Genomic DNA, 25,394 nt, shown 5'->3' with positions numbered 1-25,394 from the left:
GCTTTGTTTATCAAAGTGACGGGCTCTCGGATATTGCTTTTTTATGTCGCCTTTATAAGGGAGCATTAAAACACAATATATCTGAGGCTTTTTATGGAGCTGACAGTTGGAGAAGGAGATAGTGTTAATGGCATAAAATGGTTGAAAAATGACACTGCCTCTTATTTATCTCAGCTTATTATGTACAAATATCCATCACAGAGCTGCACTTTTCTGATGCACAATTATGAAGATGCACCCCAGGACAGACTCATCAATAAAATGAGAGGGAATGTAAAGTCTGTGTGTGTGTGTGTGTGTGTGTGTGTGTTCCTTTATTCATATATTTATGTGTGTGTTTATGGGTAGCACCTTTTTATATTCAGTTGTAGTATTTCCAAAGTATTTCTCAATGTGTAATGCTTTTCTAAATATTATAAATGACCCATAAATTATTTCATTAATTATTTTAATAAATGTTAATTCATTTAAATTCTAATGTTCTTGTTTTCAATAATAATAATAATAATAATAATAATAATAATAATAATAATAATAATAATAATTGTTATTATTATTATTATTATTATGCATGAACATATATTTTTATTTTTTTTTTTTATTTTAATGTGATTTTTTTTATTAGACACACATATATACACACGCACACTGGCTATTTAGGCAGATTTCTCTCCCTGCCTGTAGTGCATGTATAAATGTATGCACACAAATTGACACAATAAGAACACAACAAAACTAGACATAAGCAATGAATGAGCGACCACGATCAGGAATATAGATAATGCTGTGCAGTACACTTTTACAAGTAGTGAAGCTATTAGTTTAAGTACATTTTCCAATAGAAAGGTAGTAGCATCATCACTTTTTTAAATCAAATAGTGTGTAAGTAATAAATATTTCTGTAGTATCCAGCTTCAGCTCTGCAGACCAATGATACGAAGCTCCAGACTGACTGGAAGAAGCTCCTGATTAGCTGAAAGTAGTGAACTAACTCCCGCTGAAATAAAGATTTTTATTTAGCTAACAGTCTTAAATATTTCAAACACAATTATGTAACACAAGCAATGGCGCACTTTTATTTATTATTTATTTTTAATAAACTACCTGTCACACCAGAACTAGGAAATAAAGTAAGCTTTATGTTCCATTTACTGCAAGTTAGCTGGCTAATTTTCTGTATGTTAGCAATAGGTTTGTTCAGGTTTGCTAGCTAGCTAAATTTAGATAATCAAACTCTCTCACACCAATCTAATCGAACTAAATTACATAAATATTTGATGTATGATTCTTTAACCTGCTGACTAGCTTTAACCAACCTACTCCTTAACAGAGAACTTTATGATAGATTTATAATATCAACACACCTCTTTGCAGTCTCCTGTTTCACTAATTTATTGACCAAATAAGGGAGTAGTATTGATTAAAATATTTTGAGAGCCTTCTACCACTGCATTACACTTTTGAAGAAGTTTCCCAGCACTGGACATTGCTCTGTACAGAAGATAGTGACAGATTGCCCTGATATTTGGTCAGTTTGTAGTGTTTAATGAGAAATCAGCAATATTACAGAGAGGACATGCAGAGATATAAAGACGTGAGGGGTGGAACAGTGGATGTCTGCTGGACTTTAGAAAATAAAGTCTATTTAACTGAAAATTGAAACTAGAAAATACACCAGGAGAATTAAAAAAAAATGTTCAATGACCAAAGACCAGAACAGTGATAGAAATAATAATCCTCAGAAGCTTCATAAAGCAAAGACAGAGTGTATTTGCCTACCTTTGCTCTTGTTAAACACACACTTAGAAATCCCTTAATCATTTCTGTGATGTGCTCCAACCAGACAGCTGAGGACATGTACCTGGTGGCCTGTGGCTGTTTTGGAGGAAGACTTTTTTGTCATAATCTGTTTTTCTTTTTCTTTTCTTTCTCTTTTTTTGTAAACCTCCCCAGAAAGCCATGGTCTCTCAGGATTGTCTGGAGCAGATTGACAAATGTAACCCTGGGCAAAGCTTCAGATTAGATAATAACTCACATTTGGCACACAGACTGTGTGTCACTACTGACCACGGCTACAGTGTGTGTGTGTGTGTGTGTGTGTGTGTGTGTGTGTGAGAGACAGATGACACATACAACGGCTGTTTTTGGCATCGGTATCATGTGGGGTGGACCCTATCACAGTGCCCTTCACTACTCCCTACTATCCACACACACACACACACACACACACACACATATACCACTATCATGTAAGCTCTTTCAGGACAGTGTAATGTGTTTCACATAAATTGTATTATTAAGTTGTATGGACCTAACAGGGTGTGAGTTCTCCATCTTACCAATTTATATGTACTGTCACAGGTTCTAAGATGCATCAGATGTGAGTGCAAACTTTTATTGTGCACAGTGTAAAAATAACCAAAATCTAAAATAGCAGAATATACAAACTATGAGCAAGTCAATAGAAGGCAAGACAACAAACAAAATGCGACATCATCAGTAGCAGGAGAAAGAGGTATAAAGAAAGTAGAGCTTAATTAGTGGTGCAGATCAAACTGATTAGTGAAACATGTGACATGGAGACATGCAGAGGGCTGATGGGTAATGTAGTTCAGACACTTTCACAGTGCTTCTGTTTTAGCAATTTTACAAGCAAAAATCACAATCTTATTAATTCAATACAAATAAATTATGTTATGTCAATGTAAAAGCATCAAAACCAAACCATTAGCTTGAACACTTATTTAAACTGCTGCCCTCTGGCAAATGATTCAGATCCATCACTTAAGAAAAGCTTCTACCCCAGCATCATATGGGAGCTAAATGCCCGCTGGCTTGCGAACACAGACACACACAAACAAACAAACTGAAGGATCGCAAAAATCCAATCCAGCATTTTTATAGTTTACATTCTCTCTATACCTCAGTATGTGTCTATTCATATATTACTCAGTATGTTTAAATTCTGCCGCACTGTATATTCTATATTATTTGACATGTTTATGTCCTGTGACATTTTAACACCCTCTCATTATATGCAAATCCCTATGTTCAACTATTGTGCAGTAACTTATTTATATCTATATATTTCTATCTATATAAATTATCAACATGATTATTTATACCTTATACATCACATACAATCATTATGATTTACTTTTTAATTGAATTATTTATTACTGTTGCTTTGACTACAGTTTTTTATTATTTTTAAAATATTTTTTTAACATTTATTTGTACACTTATTAGACTGCTCTAATTTCAATAGAGTTAATATCAATAATTCATTAACAATTCCTTAGATCAATCCTACTGCATGTGAGCCTGCTCACAACTTTAATTCCTACCTGCAATTAGTTCCATTTATTGTTAAACTCATAAAAGTAGAAGAAAGCTCGTAACCATGGATTCATTATACAGCATAGCATTTTATTAAATACGTTTAGTGACATTATAAAGAAAATATAAAGCTGGGAATGAAGTAGCAGAGTTGGTTGGTTGCGTTGGTGATATCTTACTGTACATTCAAGCTAACACATAGTAAATAAACCAAACGGAAATACAGATAAACACAAGAGATTCCCCTAAGAGAAACTACAGCATGAAATGATGGACTTGTCGCATGCTGGTGCGAATCCAGCATAAGGACTTCGAGGTGCAAAGTTCAGACTGCACACACAGGAGTTTACTTTTATATTCTCCACAATGTGCAGTCTGAGATACTTTTCTGCCTTTTAAATGCTTTACGAAGTCATTACGCAGACAGAGACACACCACCGCTCAAACTAAATAGGATGATTCCCTCCCTTCTTTTTACGGCACTTTTATTAGCAGACATCTAGCGCAATATAACGTATTGTTGGTCAAACTCTAAGCAGATGTATATGCAAAAAAATTAGACCGTATGTCTATTTTTTCCTCATTTATGGAAGACAAACATACACAGGCAAATGCATTCTGCTGACAACAGGAGAATACGGACAGCCACAAATGAGTGCAGCAGTTTGTAATAGCCAATTAAAGGTGCGAAGACACAGTTGGAATGTATGTAATTACTGGGATTTTAATGAGTCAATGGGTAGCACTTAGCTTTGAAAAGGTTGCTCTGCTTGTCACAGTGCCACAGACATGTCAGACATGTCCCTCTTCTCTGCGTCTCCAGCGTGATCCATTAGTCTTAAGACTCCTCATTAATGACCCCAAAACACATCACTGCTGTAACAAGACAGCGCACAACACGAAAGGGACAGCAAATGAATAAAACCGACTCAAAATATCTATTGCGCTCTTTAAGAAAATATTTTAACTCCCGTTTATTTTAAAACCGTAACAAACTGACATTTCAGTTGCGTAGTCTGTAATAAAGAGTGCGGCCTTAAAACGTAGGCAGGTATGAGGATGGGGATTTAACCGGAAATGATTACAGTATTCCGAATGAAAAGATAATGTGCTGTAGATAGATACGGATACACATTTAAATAGAAGTTTCTTTTTGGTTTGTGTTTTTGGATTAGTTGTTTTCATGTAAGCAAAGATTTCCACTCAAAGCAGGGGACTTTTACTTTTTTTTTTTTTTTTTTTACTCATACGGGGACAAAGATATACCACGTTCGTTAATGTGAACATGAACGATGCATCTACAGCAATGCATTTCCTGTGTAAGCTCGAGCCTGATTCAAATTAAGCTATGAGTTTGTTTTAAATTGGTTGACCATTTTGCAGGCAGGGATGAATGAAAATAAATAAATAAATAAATAAATGAATGAATGAATGAATGAATGAATGAATGAATGAATGAATGAATGAAGGAATGAATGAATGAATGAATGAATGAATGAATGAATAAATAAATAAATAAATAAGGTGATTTAGTAAAGGTGATTTAATAAAAAATGTTCAGCACATGTCTCTTTAAAATAAGCAAATAAATAAATAAATAAATAAATAAATAAATAAATAAATAAATAAATAAATAAATAAATAAATAAATTTTTAAGGGTGATTTAATGAAAAATGTTCAGCACATGTCTCTTTAAAATAAGAAAATAAATAAATAAATAAATAAATAAATAAATAAATAAATAAATAAATTAATTAATTCTTAAAGCCACACCTATATCAAATTTCATTTGAATATATAAATAAAATTAAAATCCAGATACAGACAGCAGCATTGTGTTACACAGCTGTATGAAGAGCATGTAAAGTATGCAGGAAAAAAAGGCTAATTAGAGAAAGATAAATAGGAACATTTTTCCGACCTTTTTTTTTTTTTTTTTTTACCCACTTTGAATCTTCTGTCCCTAAAGACATGTTGCAGACTTCATGGCCAAATCGAGTGAGCAAAGTGAAGTAAATAGGTTAAAGCGCACATAAGTGACACCCTCCAGAGCCATTTCATCTTGGCAACTTTTCATATTTTAAGTGCACATACTGACACGTGTACTTCATGCCCTTCTTCCATGGAGGGCCCAGGGCCCATTAAAATTGCATGAGGAATGAATAATTAGGCGGAATATTTTCTCTCTGAGAAATGAAGAAATCAAAAAGGAGCACATTTGATTTCCATGGCCTTAAAATAAGATGAAAGGTAAAGCAGAGGGGAGCAAGGCTAAAGCGTGAGTCTGATCAGGGGCATTTTCCTTTTGTTCATCAAAACCTGCTAATTTGTCTCTCCGGCTATATTGCGATCTTATCATATATTCTTTTTTTAAACTTGCACCCACCCTTGGATTTGAATTGCTAATTAAACTTATTTTAATATATTTATAAGACTCATCAAGGCAGCGCTGCATATCAAAGTGCCCAAACTTGTAATAATGTGAGAAATCAAAGCAGTGATTACTTGTTAACATTGGTAGGTTTTAGCTCTTAATTGCGCCGCATGTCCGAGAGATTTGTGCCGGGAAGTGAAAGAAGGCCGTGGAATCACCGATGCAGATGGGGTGAGGGGTGGGGAAGGTGTGTGTGCTGGGGGGGGGTGGACAGGGGGAGTTGTATTGGGCTGCTGGTGTAAATATATGTCTATTGATTTGAGTCCAAAGTCTCTGTGCACTCATTACTCTACATCCATGAACGCAGGCCAAGGACTGATCTGGAAGCTGCTTGTTAGTGCAGGCATCATTTTGCTTTAAAGCGGCTTTCTGGAGATTGCATCTGTTTACGTTTGTTCCATCATGTTGAAATATCTGTGTCGATGAGAGGAATATTCCAGAGGCTGTAGCAATGTTTCTTGCAGACTTTTCCCAAAAAAAACAAAAAAAAAAAACGCAGCAAACAGATAAATAACTGCAACATCTGCTTCAGTGAAGAAGCATATGCTGCAGTCCCACAGATGCATTAGCAGGTGAATGTATATTAACAGCCAAATAAAGCAAAGCGACCGCGTCTACGATATGACTCATTGAATCATTAACGGCGGTTTATGTTTTCCCTTTCTTTAATGTCTCTAATTAGACCTGCAAACAATAACATACCAGACTCCATTATGAGAGGCAGAGAAGGAAAGGGGCGAGTAATGAAACAATACGTGAAGCGTTTGAATTTCTAGTCCTCTTTTTGTGCTCGTGGAAATGATACGCCGCTCTCCTCGACGTAGCATCATTAACTCCTCCTGCCACTTTCCAGGTCACTAATTTTTCAACCATGAGTTCATTCTGCTCAGACCGATATGCTGTCTTTTTAATGAGGTTATTTCTGGGTTATTACCTCGGTCCATGCTATGCCACCTTATGCGAGAGGCCTAATTGATGTAAATCAAATATGGTTAAGCAGGGACCAAGCTCGCAGGCGTTCTACGTTTATTTCCACAAAATCACGCCAGAGGTCCGTGCTAAAAAACAACTAGCGTACTGCATTGCGTGTCTATTCAACGTTGTGTCTCTTTTCGTTTTCAATTACCCGTCTGTGGATGGGAGTGAAGGATACGCAGAAGCACAATCCCATTCCAGGGCGTAAATGTGAGCGCATGTTCACAGATGCAGAAGACTGAGTCCTGAGGAGGGAGTGAGGCGCTGGCATTTGACTTTTGCTGAATAAGCTCAAGGTGTGCATTCTGCCAGGTTAGAGAGGTTATTCAAAAAGAGTGATGGAGGAAGAGGAGAGAGAGGAAAGAATGTTGAGAGTGCTTTAATAGTCTTGGGTCTATCAGGGACTGATTGGGGTGATGGAACATCACTAAAATGAGCTGGACCATAGCAAATGGACACACGCTTGCGAACACACACATTTCCAAATCTAGAAAGTTCTGTGTTTGATCAGCGAATGGAAGGAATGAGGAAGGCAATGTCACTGTTCTTTATCCTTATCAATAATTCTCTTCTTAAAGTCTGTTTTTAATTCTCATTTCTCTGATCTGAAGCGTCCAAATGTGCTACATGTTTACTCAGAGCATTATAAACGTCTACTCTAAATGCTGAGAACATGGTCTTTTGCTTTTGACAGGGTGCTGGTGATCAGAAGCAGGCCATGACATTGAGCATCCAAAGCCAGGCTCTGGAGACTTTCTCCTTCATGATGTTACAACATTTAACCCACAGTGAGTATTATAGGGCACCATCAAAGCTCTCTCTCTCTCTCTCTCTCTCTCTCGCTCTCTCGCTCTCTCTCTGGGCAGCTGGATCACAGACAAGACTCTAAGTGTATGTGATGTTTAGCACTTCGGTGTAAATCCACAGCTTTGTGTCACCGCCTCTTCAGGTCCTGTTCCCCTGCCACTCTGCTACGGTCGCCGTTGGCAAGTTGACAGATGCACGCGTCCTAAGCCGGATCAGCCATGTCGTCCTCATGCTGCACGCTCGCCCCTGCTGGAGCATTATCGCAATCAGTCCTCTGGAAGTCAACACTCCTCCAAAATCCTCATCCAACAACAGCAACACCACCATCATCCAACTCATCGTCATCATCAACGTCACCATCGGCATCATCATCAAAGGCTCCAGCTTGTCTGTCAGTAGTCAGGTGGCTGCTTACAGTGACTGAGTGACAGGAGAAACCCAGAGAGTGACTCTAAGCCCGTGTCCCGTGTCAGCTCTGTCTCCTCTCTGTGCCACTCATGCCATCCCTCAGTGTGTCAGATTAGTTCACTGGAGTGCCAGTGCAGTGCCAGTGTGCATCAAGAGGCAACGTACCATGTATCTAATATGCAGGACTTATAGATTTCTTTGTTTTAATGGAGTCCTTCATTTTTCATACATTCATTTTTTCCTTTTTTTTTTCTGTTTTTTTCTTGGTAAATTAAAATGACACCTAATATCAGAAAATTATAAAAGTAAATTTCTGTCAATCTTTTGAAATAATTATAAAATTGATTTATATTTTTGTCTGTAAATTTTTATTATTTATATTTTTGTCTGTATTAAATATATGTACTTATATATTGTTTTGTTTCCCCAATTAATTGTTGCCTTTTTAACCAGTGCAATTATTGCATTATTATAATTTTTTTTTTTTTATATTTCTTTCATATACTATAAAATATAACAAATATTACATGATTGTGAGCTGCTTGAAAAATAAATGGATATAAGGAATAAATAACTGGATGTATGTACAATTTTTCTCTTTTTTCCCCCAGTTAATTGTTGCTATTCATTAATAACAGCTAACATCCTGTGCATTATTTAAATAACATGAAAAGTCAAACCTAAAAAGTCAGTAGTGTTAATGATATATCTAAAGAAGAGCAAAGAAGTCACCTTCTTACTGAAAGTTCTTTCAAGTCACACAGCACTGTTACTGAGGCTACATGAATTATGTTTTTTCTTTTTTTACTTTTTCCACCAAAGATCCAATGCGTCCAGCCTTCTGTAATTAGCCAATTTACTTGATGTTATGCTTGCATTATTGACCTTAGCTATTGTATTGCAATTTCATACATGCACCTGTAAAAAACAAACCCTGCTATAGGAGATAATGATACGAAAAGAAGGAATAACTTTACCATGAGCCTTGAGAACAGCCAGGTATGTTTGAAAGAATAAACAGCACTCTCCACTGTGTGTCTTGCTCTTTTTTTTATCTTTCCTGAGAGTGTTTGCTGGGGTGAAGGTGCTTGATGCTCTTGAAGTGCTGGTGTTATCCCAACCGTTCTCGCCGTCTCTTCTTTAATTTAGTTGTTATAATTAGGCATTAACTGGTGTCAGTTTCTACGGCCACTAACAGCCCCACTCAGTTCTGCTTGTCTGCATTATCAGTTTGGGGGACTCACAGAGAGGGGGGAGAGGGAGAAAGTAAATTATAATGAAGGCCTATATAGTCCAATTACCGATAAAAGCAGCCAAGTGCGGTGCCGTAATGAGCTGCCACTACCCCCCCAACACCCCCCCCCCAATCCTTTCCCCTTGGAAGGACACATCCATGGGAATACCTAATCGCTAGTTTTATTACTTTGGACCCCCTTCGATGGGGGATTTTAACCCCGGTACCTTCAATCCAAGTAGGCTGTTCAAGACAAACAATTACAACGTTTGTCCTAGACCTGCTAAACAAAGTTAGTATAGGAATGGAAAGAGGGAGATTGAAGAAGAGATGGAGGCGATGGAGTGAAGACAAGCAGAGGAGGAGGAGGAGGAGGAGGAGGTGGGGAGAGAGGAGGAGTGAGGAGGAAGCCCATTCTCATGTTCTCACTTTAATGGGTCAGTATTTAATTATTTGGAATGGCGTAGCTGTCTCTTGTAGCCGGCAATGTAGTTCCTTGCTGGAGCACTTACAAGGCAGGCAGGTAATTAAACTGTAAGATCAACCGCTGGCCCTTCTCTGCCTCTTCTTTTTCGCACCCTCTCGCTATCCATGCCTTGCGCTCCTTTCTTTGTCAGGTGAGGCGCTACGCATCGGAAAGCAAGTAGAATTCAGGACGGAGGGAGAGAGAGAGAGAATGGCTCAGCTTGGACGGGGCCTAGACAGGAAAGAAAAGGAGAACAAATTAAGAAGTGGTAGGCAAGAAGCGTTCTTTAAAAGTCTCTTCAGAAGTGATAGTCGTTTCTTTTCGGACTCGGCCCTGCCTCAGTAAGGCATGTTTTATTCTCAGGGATGATTTTAAACCAATTGAAAACCATTTCCTGTTTCCAATTTATGCCGTCTAGTCTCCCTCAGCTCTGGGTTATCAAGTTGTAGAAAAAGATAAGCTCAAAATCTTTAGGGATGCTAAAGCATTTAGATTTCATATAGTTGAGCTCATTTCAATCATTTGTTATTAGTCCATAGAGGTCAGTGCAGAAAGGGCTCACTTAAATTGACTTCACGTTGTACGACTGTTGACCCCGAGTTTGCTTTCACAGACATAATTTGTTCATTATAAAGGAATGATTCGGTTGTGAGTTGAGATATTAGAAAGAATTATATCATATGCTGACTGGAGATTGATAGTGCCATTGTGACTAAAGAGAATGAAAGGAATTTCTGAGGCTAGAATGCTGCTATGACCCCACCAATAGGATGACAGCACCGGATTACAAAATACTCCCAGAACAGCTACAAGTATGGTAGTGACGATGGCAAAATGTTAACAATACATGCAAACAGACAAAGAAAAATGCTTCTGTTGACATTTTCTGCATGACCCTGGACCTCAGCACTGATTGATGACATAAGCACAAGATACTCAGAGATCTATTATTAGAGGATCTTCATTTTCTAATCTAACACGGAGAACATGTTATAGTGCAAAAACGTTTTTCTGATTTTATTCGGAACATCATGTTTTACTGCATGATAATCTAAAACTGCCTTTAGATACAGTTTAGGGATTTGGCCTTCGATTGTAGATCTTATGAATGAATATTATTAACCTTTACGCCGCTTCCGTACAAAATTAAAGATGTTCCGAGGTTTTCCATTGTTCTGGACCTGTCCTCTGGGTGCTGAGCTGATTGTGTTAGGAAAGGTGTGTGGAGAGGGATGGCTGGGCGTGCATTGTTTGCAAGGCAGGGCTGGAGACAGGCGATGGATTAAACGATGAATGAGTGATTTATTAGCTGCCGCTGTCACACTGCTTAGATGGATTACTACACAGGACCTTTGACCCCACTTACCAGAATCCTCACTGCCACTGTGTGGGATGGAAGGTGTTTGTCTGTGTGTGTCCGTATGTGTGTCCGTGTGTGTGTTGGTCCACTGGCCAGCTGTAGCTTGGTGACAGGATGGCACAGTTTGATCAATGGGCTAATGAAGAGCCCATTTCACAGGCCCAATGAAGTGACTTTGTGTTCATAGAGTGGCTGTGTTAAGGTTGGATGCTGGTCACCTTTACGTTGTCTTCAGACAACTAACACTACAACAAGGATCTTCTGGGCTTCTGCCGCAATGTCATCTTGGCATGTGTACAAGTATATTAATTTGCTATTTGTATAATAAGATTTGGAAAGAAAATTGGTATGCGGGGAAACTGATAAATCTTTGTTGAACTACAGGATGACAGATGAAGTGAGGCTGTTTTTTGTTTTTCCCTTTCAGATAGTTACGTGCTTTGTTACACCACACACAACAAGATATCATTAATATCCTCAAGAAAAGCCGTGTTGCTTGAAAGCAGCTTCAAATATGAAGAAATATGAGCAGCGTGAGTCGCTTTCTTCTGATTACACCAAATGGAGTTCAGAAAAATGGAACAAAAGACTAAAGGTGTTTTTAATGAAAAACTAAATCTGTAATATATCAGGCTCGTACCAGCCACAGAGAGAGCAGATGTTTCTCAAACAGTCCTGTACATATATGTCAGGAATAAAACACCGCACAGTGTGATGTTATGTGAATGACACAATGCCACGGTTTCCACACCGAAGCTGATTATTTTCCAATAACAGCTCTGAACGTCTCGTGTTTTATTCCCCTTATATCACAGCATTTTCCCAACGAGTGCGATTTTTCATTTATTAATCAACATGTCATACGTTTTAGATGTTTATATTTGCATTTAATATTGTGAAATATCCACAAATCATGTTAGTTTTGTAATCGCTTCTCTCTCTTGCAGGAAAAAAGTACCAAAAATTCTGTTGCAAATTGCTGACACTGAACACTCCTTCTAAAAATCCCCTCACAAAATTGTACCCCCTTTTTTTTTTTCCTACAATAAAAGTCTCAGTAGAAGTACTAAAAGCATAGAAACAATACGATCTTGCACCTGACACCTTCTGACCAATCAGAACTGATCTTTCAAAGCACTGTGGTATAAATCATATTCAAGATCATTTATTTGTCCTTGTCATATATCATTAGTCACTTTTTTTTTTCATTCGATCGTCTTTTCTTGCATTCGTACCTTTTTTCTTTTTAACTGTTTTCGGGCATTCCTGCAAACTCTTGCCCTGTGTCCCTTTCTTTCTCTCACTCCATCTCTATAACTCACTTACTGCACTCCAGCAATAAAGGGCAAAACAAAAAGAAGAGGCTTGTACCTTTGCTGACTTCAATACACGCTGGCGTAATAAAGAAAAGTAATATGCTTTAAACATTAAATAAGACTTTAATTGGAGCACATGAAAAACGTGCTTTGGGAAGATGTAATTGAATGTCGCCGGGGAGCCGAGGGAATTAAAATAGGTCACTTTATGCTTTGCTTTATTTTTGATTGAATCTGTGCCTAAGTGGCCTCGACAGTGGTATTATCAGTTTTAGATGGTATGAGAGCCAGTCAACGCCACTGTTCCCTCTGTAAGCTGAGAGGAGAGGAAAGAGGAGGGGGGTGGAGGAGTGGAGCGGTAGTATGGGATGACAGAGACAAATGTCGCAGCATTGACAGCTGTCCTCCATTTTCTCTTCCCACACAGATCCACAAACGGGTAAAAAGCGAAGCAAATGGCTACGACTCGCCTTCCGAGCCTCGGAGAATGAGGATGTTGATCAAACTCTTATTGTGTATGTAATTAAATCTGTTCGTGTGATTTACATGCCAATATTTGGATGAAAGCTCATTCCATCATTCAGTCGTTCATTCATCTCTTATTCAGGTTGGAGTTAACTGTAAGGGAGGAGTTAAACTTCATATCTTGTCACACAACTTTATTCGCTCGTTTAAATCCATAAAACTGACCCCGAATTCTTTTGACATCAGAGCACTAATCGGCCATGATTCAGTGTTTAAACAGGTATGTCTGCGTGTAACAGTGTGCTATAAAAAACCCATTCATCCTGCGCTGCTTTCAGTCGGATAACAGAAGGTGCAAGCTGTTAAGGAAAGATCCAAGGCTCTCCATTTGCTGAGTTTCTCTCTTAAGCCTCAGTGAGAAGGGCTGATACTAGGGACTTGAGGCTCTCTCTCTCCATCTGCCTCTGCTGCTTTCTCTCTGACACTATTTCTCCTCACTTTCTGTTTTTTTTTTTCCTCTCTCTCTTTTTTCCTTTCTTCTAAACTCAAATTAGGTCTTCTACTAGCCCGACTGGCTGTGCCCTGCAGGAGGCCTCGTGGGAGTAGAGCTGTGTATGTGCGCAAGAGTGAGTGTGTGTGTGAACGTGCTGTGTGTTTGTTCTGTGTGTGTGTGTGTGTGTGTGCAGTGTGGGCCACTCTCCTCACCTTGGCAGACAGGAATAAAAGAGGGCTAAAATGTGGTTTCTGAAAGCCTAATCCGACTCTGTGCAGTCTCTCACACAAGGTGGCGGCGCCCCATGCGAGGGAGTTTTACTACGCTCCACCATTCACTCATTTCCACTCATTTCATTTTTTTCAATGCAGTTGTGATATAGTGAATTTTTTTAGGTCACATATATGTCAATCAAATGCAGAGCAGCACTGATAAGGCCACCTAGTATATCATGCGTGAGCGACAGAGAGAACAGAGAAAGAGAGAGAGAGCGAGAGATGAAGAGAGAGGGAGCGAGACCGACGGAGAGAGGAAAAAGAGAAGTACTGATATGAACTAAGAGGAGTCTCATTGTCTTCTCTCAGTCCTTCGTTCACTTTTCCCTCCCCTACTCTCTCTCAAATGGATAATTCTGGTGATGGCCCTGACAGGCCATGGTTTAGATTTTGATTTATGTTCTTCCAAAGCTAAAATCAAAGAATCCATCTCGTGCTATTTTATGGCAGCTCGGATGATGAATGGTGCAGTCTCTCGGCCAAACGAAGCCGCTGTGTCTTTGCCCCGGATTTTAATTGTTAAAGTAGCCAGTCATTGCTCAGGATTCAACAGTGAAAAAGGGCTGCTTCTCTCTCTCTCTCTCTGTCTCTCTCTCTCTCTACATTGCAGTGGAGATGCTTCTTTGAACGAAAACTGAATTTAGTTTACTGTAACTTGCTGTTAAATCATTCATAGTGCAGCCAGAGCGAACACATATAACAAGTATAACTAATGACTCTTATAATGGATAAAACTTTGAAGTGTAAATTTTCAAATGTATATTTAATGTATGGAGACGTTCAAAAAAAAAGTCACACATCAGATGAAGGTTTCATATATCTTTTTGTTGTTGCTGTTTTTTTTTTTTTTTGTTTGTTTTTTTTCCTCCTCACCCTCTCGTTTTTCCTTCTTCCTCTCACATAATCTCAAGTTCCACTCTTTCGCTCACGCTGCAAGTCACTCTCGCGACTCATCTTTATTTTGTAACAGCGAAACAGAATTACGTTCGGGGGATGAACAAAAGCTCAGTTATCCCAGGGCTAAACGCCGCACTTGAGTAATTGGTTTTGTGAGCCTGAGAGTGACGAATAACAAAGCGAATGAGATGTTCATCCTCCAGCGTGCCTGTCATTATGAAAGCGCCTTGTTTAATATGAACTAGCGAAAGCAGCCCCTTTCCTAATTTTACGCCGGGCCCCATCTTACGGAGCCGATAAAAGTCATAAACGCATGTAAATAAAATCAGCTCCTGCCCGTCATTAATCAAATGGGACACGATGTCGTGATGCCCCCTTCAAAACAACAACAACAAAAAAAAAAAAATCAGAGGGAGTGGTGGAGCAAGACGAGTAATGACGCTCGCTGAACTCCGACAAAATCAATGATGCAAATGAGCACGAGGGGGGAAAAAAAACAAGCAGGGCAATAAATTCTTTTACATTTGCACATCCCACTGAGAGTTTTTTAATAATTTTTAATAAAGCAAGATTGTAGTTTGTAGCACTGAATAATTTAATCTCAGACAGGGAGGGAGAGAGAGAGAGAGAGAGAGAGAGAGAGAGAGAGGGGGGAACACACATACATCTGTAGAACGAATAAATAAATAAATAAATGAATAAATAAATAAATAAATAAATAAATGAGCAGATAAATAAAGATATACACCCGTTCAGTTTCATCCTCAGATTTGTTTGCTCGTATTTGCATGCATGTGTCTGAAGTATGTCTACACGCACACATACATGCTGCATGAGCCTTTCCCTTTTCCCATGAGTCTGTTCTGTCATGAAACTGACCCACTGATTGCCCTCAATGTGCATTTCAGGCCTGAAAGGATGTACATGTTGTGGACAGGCTGTCTTAAAAATATATACACATGTGAAGGAGTGGATGAGGCAGCCTCAGGTGAAACAAAGCCTTGGCAGTAATTTATAACAATGACACGGGAGCGAAGTTTCCCTAAATGAGGCATTCAGATAGCCAAACCAGTCATTTATCCTGATGATTAATACAAATGATATTCCTAATAATAAATATCGCTGCCTTGCAGCGAGCAGACGAGGGGAAGAGCGCCGCAAATCTATTCTGCCAAATACCTTTAGTGGACAGAATTTATTCTGTTTGAATCTGTGTGTGTGTGTGTGTTTATTACTGTACAGTAAGTAACGTAATTGGCAGGTGTGTAAATCTGCAGTGTAATTATTACAGAGAATTCATTCATTAGTATTACCTCCAATTTTTAAAACTTAATCATTCCTTTAGTGAATTCTTACAGGAATTCAGGTGCATAGTAAGTTTCATAGCAGTTCTGCACATATTAAAGTATGTGTGTGTGTGTGTGTGTGTGAGCAGCAAGCATGTACCAGGCCGACAGAACCCCCTTGTGAACATGTGTCACGCAGACATATTCAAGCCACTTATTCCCAAATATCGCCCCCTTTAATATTTATTTCTTTCCTCACTCCACTATAATAATGCACCAAAGAGTGCTATCATAATCAGAGGAGGAAAGGAACGGAGGGAGTAGGGGCCTTTTTAAACAAATGAAGCTGTCAGTGCAACACAAAGCCCCAGAGAAAAATTACCGAGCCGGACGCCACACTTATGCAGAGCGCTCCTCTTTTCTACTTCTCTCTCTTTCTCTGTTCAGTTGCCATCCTTCGTTTTTTTCCCCTCCTCTGTCCTCGACAGCTTGGTGGTGCTGAGCTGCTCGTTTACAACACACTCTCTCATGGCTCCTACACCCTTCTCCATTTCCTGTGCTAAAGCCTCGTGATTAAGTCGCGTCCAACTTCAAACATCCGCAGTCTCTCTCTCTCTCTCTCTCTTATACACACACACACACACATGCTCACACACACACATAATGCAGTGTGGCTCACATGTATCCCTTAGAGAGAAACAGATTTCTAAGAACTTCTAGGTCTTTATTCCTTCCAAATCAATTCTTCCACACTTCAGGCTGTAGTACATAATACACTCCTACCACCCACTGATGAGTGCAGCGAGAGAGAAAAAATACAACTGTATATCTGCAAATCAACATAAAAAGTCACTTCATTCTTAGAGAGGGATAGCGAGAAGAGAGAAGAATGCAGCCGTGTCAACCACCTGATAAAGTTTATGTCTTCCCACTATTTTCCAAAAGTAAACACCCCTGCGGGCTACATGACATCACTAAGTAGGTTAAGCGTAGTCTCGCGTCGCCATCGATCATTACGGAATGCGGCATATTCGGCGTGTCACGAGAGTAGAGGTAAAAGTTTTCCACTGTACCGAGATGACATTTAATTTTTCATATCTCCTCCGTAGTCCTGGAATGAATTTTGGCAGACCTGATGCAATTTAGCAGCTTGGCAGTTTCAAATTGGGCAATGAATCACGCCGATTCAATGGGCGCGAGTGGCTGCATAATATTTTCTCTGTGTCAGGAGAAAGAGAGAGGTGCTACGGCTTTGGACACCGGATTCCCTCCTTTTTCTCGCGCTCTCACTCTCTGCTAGGGTCCTTACAATGTTGACACGCCGTTCTTTGTAGCTGCGCGGAAGATATTCTCAATACGCAGATTGGCGGTCCAGACAAACACAAGTTCCCCTCTTTTCTTTTTCGCCAAGAGTATTCTGGCCAGAAGCCATTTCTCCAAGCCTTCATAATGATAAGGTCATCTTAACAGTTAGACAGAGTTTCCATCTTTGCGCTATAATTCTCTGGGAGAAACCGGTCCTATTCTATTAGTGAAATAGTAAATCTGTGAATGATTAGAAAGGTTGCGCTCACTAAAAGTGCTTTTAAATCATTGCAAAGTAACACAATCGTTAGACATAGTATATAAATGGAAAGACGTTCGCATCAACTCGCCCTTCCTACACTCAGGGAAAGTCCTTGCAGAAGCAAAGTAATGAACTGTGTATCACCAGTGATGCCAAAACCATAAAGTGCTGTAAGTCTGTCAGCCCTGAACAGCCATATTTACTCTCATCCACCCGTTACAACTGTTCACCTTTAACAAAGACCATCACCCTGCAGGCAACATAGAGATGCGCTACACACACACACCACACACACAGACACACACATGCCTCTCCACCCAGCTCATAAGACATACAGTCTATGTGCTTTTAAAAGGTGAAGAGGTCCAGAGGGCCCCTCCATATCTGATTTTTGACAAAGAGCAGCATGGCCAGAAATCGATAGCGACTGCTCAGGGTGAACGGAGCTGGAGCGAAGGTGCCAGCGAGCGCACCCCGGACACTCTCCAGCCCATACCAACCCAAACAAGCAAAGAATGGACTGACAACGCTTTTGACACCAGCCGTTTATTAGACGCCCGGCCCAACCCGGCCCCGCCGCATTCGCACGATGACCAAAGCAGCATGTGGGACACTCCATTTATCAGGGTCAGCGTCAGGAAAATTAGTGTTTATTCTTGTAGAAAAGAAAAAAAGGGCAGGTGATAAATTGGTTTATTTGTATGCTAACGGATTTTTGGATCATGCTCTTTTCATTCGCTCAGTCTTTCTCTCACATGCGTGCACTCACCTACAAGAGCGATAATTTCACCTCTGTTGTAGGTTCCAGGTGTCGAGGATTGCATATCTAAACAGCACAGAGCTGTGGAAGTGCTGCTCGACTCAAACAGAACAACAAGGTTGCATATACATATTAACCTCTCGGGTGAAGTAACCCCATTAGTCTATTACTGTCCTCATGTTAAACAGAGGCTTAATAGCCTACATCGACTCGCTTACAGAATTATAGTAGCAAATGTGTGTGGGGTTTTTTGGAAAAAGCTGCAGATTTTTTTTGGTTTGTTTGTCTTAATATTTTGCATGTAATTTATGACAACATGTTGGACACACGGTATATTCCATATATATACCATGTGGAATATACATGTGGATCACATGATCTATAATGAATCATAAATAAATTAATAAATAAATAAATAAATAAATAAATAAATAAATAAATTAATTAATTAATTAATTAATTAATTAATTAATTAATTAATTAATTAATTAATAAATAAATAAATAAATAAATAAATAAATAAATGTATTAATTAATAAATTTAAAAAAATAATTTATAAATAAAAATATCTAACAAATGTGTATGTGTTTGTCCTAGAAAAAAAATATTAATTATTAATAATTTATTAATATATATAATTTATTATATAATTATATAATTTATATATAATATATATAATTTATATTAATTCATTAATATATAATTATTATTAATTATTAATTTATTACTAAATATTAATTCTCCAGTTTATTTCCTTGTATGACTCTAATGCAAACAGCATTTTAAAAACAAGGCCATGTAAATTGCACTACTGTAAATACTTTTATCAGAAAAAAAAAAAAAATACACTGTGTCCAGTGTTACAAAATTAATTACAAAACAGAATATGTTTATTTTTTTTTTAATTTTCTTTTTGTACATAATGATATTTTACATATTTACATATTTTCCATACTAGCTCACGTTCCTAAACTAAATTTTTATCACAACTTTCTGCCTAGAAGAATATACAGAAATCAACTAAAATACTTCCAAGAGTACAAAACATGCTCCATGGTCCTACTAGAAATGCATAAATAACTCAGAACACAAACAGTTGAAATACAAAGTGATTTCTGACAATCAGGCCGCTCCACTCTCATGCTGACCTGAAAGGGTCATTACTATTAAACATAATAATGGCTTTTAAGTAGTCACATTGTGCTTTGATGCGGTGAATAATTTAACGATTTTCCCGCTGCCTGCGTCCTGTTTAGCATCCAGATGCCTGGTCAGGTAAAACCGTACCTGAGACATCAGCCGGCAGATAAGCCGCATTTCTGTGAATTATTTATTTATTTCCTTCCCGCCTCACGTTTGTTTTCGAGCGGCGTTAATTACGCTCACGCAAGCTGTTAAGCTGTCGTCTGTGACAGCTTTTGTTAGCTCGAACGGAGGGCCACGGAAAAGTACGGGCCGCTTTTTAAAGGTGGTATGAGCCAGCAGTTTTAAGTTCTCGTTGTTTGTGTGGAACGTCCCTGCTAATTAAAGACTCCATCGCGCTCAGCAGCAGTGCATTAAAAGTTGCTCGTCGTCACGTCATAATTTGACTTGAGTCCCGAGATTCCAGCAGTTTCCTCACTGATTGCTGTCCTACACAAGCTGCATGGAGTTTTTATGTTACCATTCAGCGATAATGCTTGGCAAGAGGACATAAACAACTTCTAATATCCCTCTGGAAATGTATAAGTGAATCTGAGACTAGAGCGTAATTGTTGAAACCACAATAACATTCTAAACGAGTATGTGTATTGTAGCACTGTATAAAAATTGCCAATACACAGGCCATAGCATCCTATATAAACACTTTATTCTCTATCTATCTATCTATCTATCTATCTATCTATCTATCTATCTATCTATCTATCTATCTATCTATCTATCTATCTATCTATCTATCTATCTATCTATCTATCTATCTATCTATCTATCTATCTATCTATCTATCTATCTATATGGTCATATACACAAGAATCGGCATCAAAGTCCTTCCCCAGAGCACATGCAGGTCACCAAACATGGCCACTATAGACACACCAATGAATCCCAACACACACTCCTTTTAATGCTCAACCTCACAAAATGACTGATTTAATACTCTTGGTTTCACCCTCACACTCTATACCGTATATAAAGACTCATTTTTTTTGCAGAGTGTTGCTCAAGTTCTGTGAAGTCACCTGACATACTAAGACTTTGTTTACTGTGTATCTGTTTTCTGATCTGGTTTGTAACTCTGTTTTTTAGCACCGGTTATCCTGCTTGATAATCAGCTGACCTCCTACCTGCCTCAACCACAAATATCATCTCACGTTTTGGATTTGTTTCTGCCATTTATCTGAAATAAAAAAAAAAACAAACAAAAAAAAAAAACACTTTTGCATCTGCAGTCATTTCTGTGGCCTGCATTGAAGCAATATCTCACAAGCAAGCCAGTGGTTATACATCAGCACAGCTGTGATTTAGCCATAAGCACAAAACTGTAGCGTGCTGGAGCTAATAGAGTAGTCAGTAGAACCACATGATTTGCAAGTCAGATATTGTTTTCATACTCCAGTTCTAAATTTCATTTCGAGTAAGTAACATTTCAGACACATTGTTATGTTTATTATTTTTTCGCTCCGTTAGTGGAAATAAATATAAATTTCATTTTAAACTTCTTTGTTTTTTGTTTTTTTTTTTAGATTTCTGTAAAGCTTCTTTGAAACTGTCCATTGTTAAAAGCACTATACAAATAAAGTAAATCAAATTAAAGAAGCCACACACACTTTGTAGCATGTCAGCTAGCTCGCAGTTATTTGTTCATTCCTGCTAAAGGTGTTTCTGGTGAAACCGGCTTCCTTTCTTCCTTTCCATCTGAGCTTTCATATTTTAAGTCGGAAATTATATTCCTGTAAATATTCCTAATCATGTCTGGTGTTGTTGTCTCTGATGATGATGTGATAGTGGCAGCTCATTGGTTAAAATGTTGGACTACTGATCGCATGCTGCCACTGTTGAGCCCTTGAGCAAAGCCCTAAACCCAGGGATGTTTAATCTTATCCATAAAGGGTCTGTGTGGGTGCAGGTTTTCATTCCAATCAAGCAGAAGCCACACCTGATTCCACCAGTTTAATCAACTGATCTTGCTTTTCAATAGGCTCAGGTGTGGCTTCTTCTTGGTTGGAATGAAAACCTGCACCCACACTGGCCCTTTGTGGATAAGATTGGACACTCTGCCTTAACCCTGATCTGCTCAGATTTACAAAAGGGATAAGTGTAAGTCGCTCTGGATAAGGGCATCTGCCAGAATGCCATAAATGTAAATGTCTCTAGCAGCGTTGTAGTAACTGCTTAGAAATAGGAAGTGGAATATTATAGAAAAGTGGAGTTCCAGTGTGTTTATAACAAATATAGAAGCCACACATCACATCAAATTAGTGGACATGAACTACCGGAATTAAATGCAGCATTAATATATACACAATGTTGTATAAATCCATAAATTAATGTTGAATCCTTGATTCTGATTGGTCCAAAAGTTGTTGATTCTTTTTCTAGAGCAACAGCTCTGACAGCAGTTTTTTTTTTTTTTTTTTTTTTTTTTATCTGCGAGGTTTATATTCAGGCACTTCTTCATATACGTACAGTGGTGTGTACAGAAACTAATCACACATGTGTGATTAACTATACACATGCAAGACTTTTCGAAAGACGTGAAGAGATATTTACCAGTCAAAAGTTTGGGATTACTTGGAAATTTTATTGTATTTCAAAGAAAAACCCATTTTTATAAAACAAATCAGATTTAGGTACATTAAGGTGTACACAGAGGCTATCAGCAACCATCCTTCATGTCAGAGTGAAATGTTTCACTCTCATGTTATGTTTGCTAATCCAAGTTTTATACATTTTATAATTTCTTTAAATTGAAAACTGAAACTGAAAACTGTTGAACTGATAAAGGGAGCAATAAAAGTGGCTAAGTATCTAAAGCATCAGGAGTTGTGGGTTTATTTACAGGCTCAAAATGGCAAGAAAGAAAAGCTTTCTTTCTTTTTTTTAATGCTAAGAACTTATCTTCCAATGCTGTGAACTACTCTCTTCATAGAACAGCATAAATTGGTTCTATCCAGAACAGAAAAAAGGACTGGGAGGCCTCAGTGCACAACTGGAAAACAAGGAAATTTCTAAGTGAACAAACTTAGACACAAAATTTCTTTAGATACTTGCATTTATTTGTACAGTTAATTTCTCTTTATTTCCATTTAATATTCTTTTACTTTTAAATTTCATCCATCCATCCATCCATCCATCCATTGTCTATACCCACTTTATTCCTAATTAGGGTCACAGGGATCTACTGGAGCTTATTCCAGCACACATTGGGTGAAAGGCAGCCTGGACAGGTCACCAGTCCATCACAGGGCCACATATAGATGAACAAACACACACACTCACAGGCAATTTAGAATTACCAATCAACCTAAGGTACAGAAACTGGAGTAAACCCACGCACGCATGGGGAGAACATGCAAACTCCACACAGAAAGGCCCCTGCCTGTTCAAACCCGGGATACAACCCCAGGACCTTCTTGCTGTGAGGCAACAGTTCTAACCACTAAGCCACAATGCTGCCCCTTTCAGATTCCCTTTTTCATTAGTTTCTTGACTATTTTATAACATGGTCAGGTATTAAAAGCATTTCACTGCATGTCAAACTGTGTAGGATTGTGCATGGGACAAATAAAATTAGAATTTGAATTCAGCTCAGTTATACTTTAGTATTTTTTCCAGCATTATGAATAAGGAAGATTACAAAACCACAAAAGATATTAACCAATCCTTGGGATAATAGCGCTAGCATTTAACCTCCAGGAGTTGACTAAACTTAGGATGAACCATAAAAAAATAAGGAGACTGTAAAGGAAACAGTATAAAAGCATAAAAATGAAATGAACCACACAGTCAGAGGTAAAGCTGTAACTTTAGGTTTTAAGACATCTTCAGGATAGAGTGGTGCAGTTTCTTGGTAACATAACAAGCTGCTTTTTTTTAATTATTATTAACTTTTAGAGAGAGAAATCAAGAGGCAGGTGAAGAAGTAACTGCTAACCAGATCTAACTAGATCTTATGTAAACAACCTCCATGTAAATGTTATATATTATCAAATGCCAGTTATCAATCATGTGTTACATGATTAAAACTGTGTTATAAACAGTTAGAGCTGCATATGCAAGTCTTTAAAGACAAAATATGTCTCTCTGGAATGCGTGTCATATTGAGATTACTAATAACATATGCCCTTTCTTCTCTCAGCCATGTCTGAATGAGCATCAGGATTTATTAAATATCTCTCATCTGATTGTATAAATGCCACAAGTTCTTGCTGTTCACTTGAGGTTCTTCTAAACGCCAATCACAGACGTGTCGTCCTCGGACAGAGCTGCACTCCCATGAATAATTGGCAGGCGTTTGAGGTCAAGATAGCTAAAGAAGAAACTTCATTCTGGCACTTAGTTACATCACATTAGCTAAATGAGAATGAGATTGGAAGCATAGTGACACAAAATGGCGATGGATAGCATACAATGTCAAAAATACTTTTGCTTTTTACACATGGGGAATGAGGATGTGGAAAAGAGACAAAGAGAAAGGCAAAGGAAACGATGGAGTCGTCTTCTGTAGAGTTTCGGGCTCGTGGCCAGCGCGGAAGGCGTTCTGACTCCATTGATATGTCACTCTGATGTTTCTTATTCAAAACTGAAATAAAAGAGAGCACAAATGTATTGACTATTGATGCATCCTAGAGGTTTTTTTGTCTTCTGCCAAAAAAAGAAAAATTAAATTAAAAATAAAATAAAATAAAATAAAGAATTACACAATTGTGGCCTAATGTTTGTATTTATTTATTTATTTATTTAATTATTTATTTGTTTATTTATTTATTTGTTTTTTGTCTAGGCATTTTTATTTTATTTTATTTTATTTTATCTTTACCAATTGTTGTGGTTTCAGCGAGCAAGTAAGGAAATAATGATGTCAGACTGCAACATTATTCCTCTCTCTACCTCTCATTTTAACCTCGGTAACACTCAAGTTGAGCAAAATTGTTTTGTATTTCAAGCATGTTGATACAAATGAGTCACCCAGAGATTTCCATCTATCTATTTTTTGTCTTCTTACACTGCACAGGGTCGAGGGGAGTCTGGAGGACTCCCTGGGGACTCAGTGCACAAGGCTGGAGACACTCTGGAGGGGTTGCTAAACCATCGCAGGGCACAATCACACACTCACTCACACTCCACAGACAATTTAGAGATGCCAATCAGCCTGAAACGCATGTCTTTGGACTGGGGAAGGAAACCAGAGTACTTATAGAGGAAACCTCCAAAGCACAGGAAGAACATGCAAACACCATGAACCCCCAACCCTAGAGGTGTGAGGCATACATGCTGACCACTTAGCCACCATGTTCCCCACTCAGAGATTTATTCATTTCTATTCTAGATTTACTGCCCTGTATTCTTACAGCAGTTGTAGCTCCTAGCATGCAAATTCTCTTTTCGGATGATATGCGATATGAAAACTTCTCTGCTTTGTAAAACTTTTTGTCCTTCCGTATCTACTCAGATACACTCACACCCTCTGAGCTCTCCAGTAAAAGGATGGCGGTTTAGAAGGTGAAAGTTTATGTGGCACATCGGCTGATTAAAAGCCCACAGATCCAAATGTAATGGGCCCTTTTTACTTCATTTTGCTGCAGATTTATGAGTGCACCCAGGAATGAGTGGCAGGGTGCTTAAAGCGGTCCGACACACCAGATCCCTGCACCCTCTCTCACCCTCTCTCACCCTCTCTCCTCTGCTGGATAACATTGATGGTAAGTGTTGGTGGGTCAGCGTAATAATGTGTATGTGTGTGGACTCATGATGTAATTCTGCATTCGCTGCTGACTTTGTGCTAATAGTATCGGCCTTGCAAACGTGCACAGTTGAGGTTGATACGCAGTGCCAGTGGGCAGTGTGAAGAATGGCACATCCGTGCACAGATGTCAACTCGTAGCACCGAGACTCCACCCTGCTGCTTAGAAACATTTCTATCTTTCTGTAATATGCCGTTATTCTTTATATGCCACGGCCACCCACAGCACAGCACCTCACCACCCTAAACTGCAAGCCTCCGAAAAGAGGCACCAGACGAGTCAATTATTCATCAATACCCCATTTATTAAACCTTTAATGTCATTTATATTACCCTTTATAAGTGCTGCCTCATGTATAATGAACCA

At 38.5% G+C, this 25,394-nt stretch overlaps 1 long non-coding RNA gene across 3 annotated transcripts in view; it reads right to left on the bottom strand.

The window, feature by feature from the left end:
- Positions 1-25,394, bottom strand: part of LOC131347860 (uncharacterized) — a 77,709-nt gene that overhangs the window by 3,947 nt on the left and 48,368 nt on the right. For 2 of the 3 annotated variants that reach the window (XR_009203843.1, XR_009203841.1), the window contains exon 2: positions 9,711-9,895. This is a non-coding gene — a long non-coding RNA (uncharacterized LOC131347860). Of the gene's footprint in view, positions 1-1,779; positions 3,098-9,710; positions 9,896-25,394 lie in introns of those variants that run through there. The other variant, XR_009203842.1, reaches the window with a different exon arrangement.

This window comes from Hemibagrus wyckioides, linkage group LG27 (assembly GCF_019097595.1).
Source record: "Hemibagrus wyckioides isolate EC202008001 linkage group LG27, SWU_Hwy_1.0, whole genome shotgun sequence".
In the NCBI taxonomy this organism is placed as follows: Eukaryota; Metazoa; Chordata; class Actinopteri; order Siluriformes; family Bagridae; genus Hemibagrus; species Hemibagrus wyckioides.
This window is presented reverse-complemented; position numbering and strand designations above follow the sequence as displayed.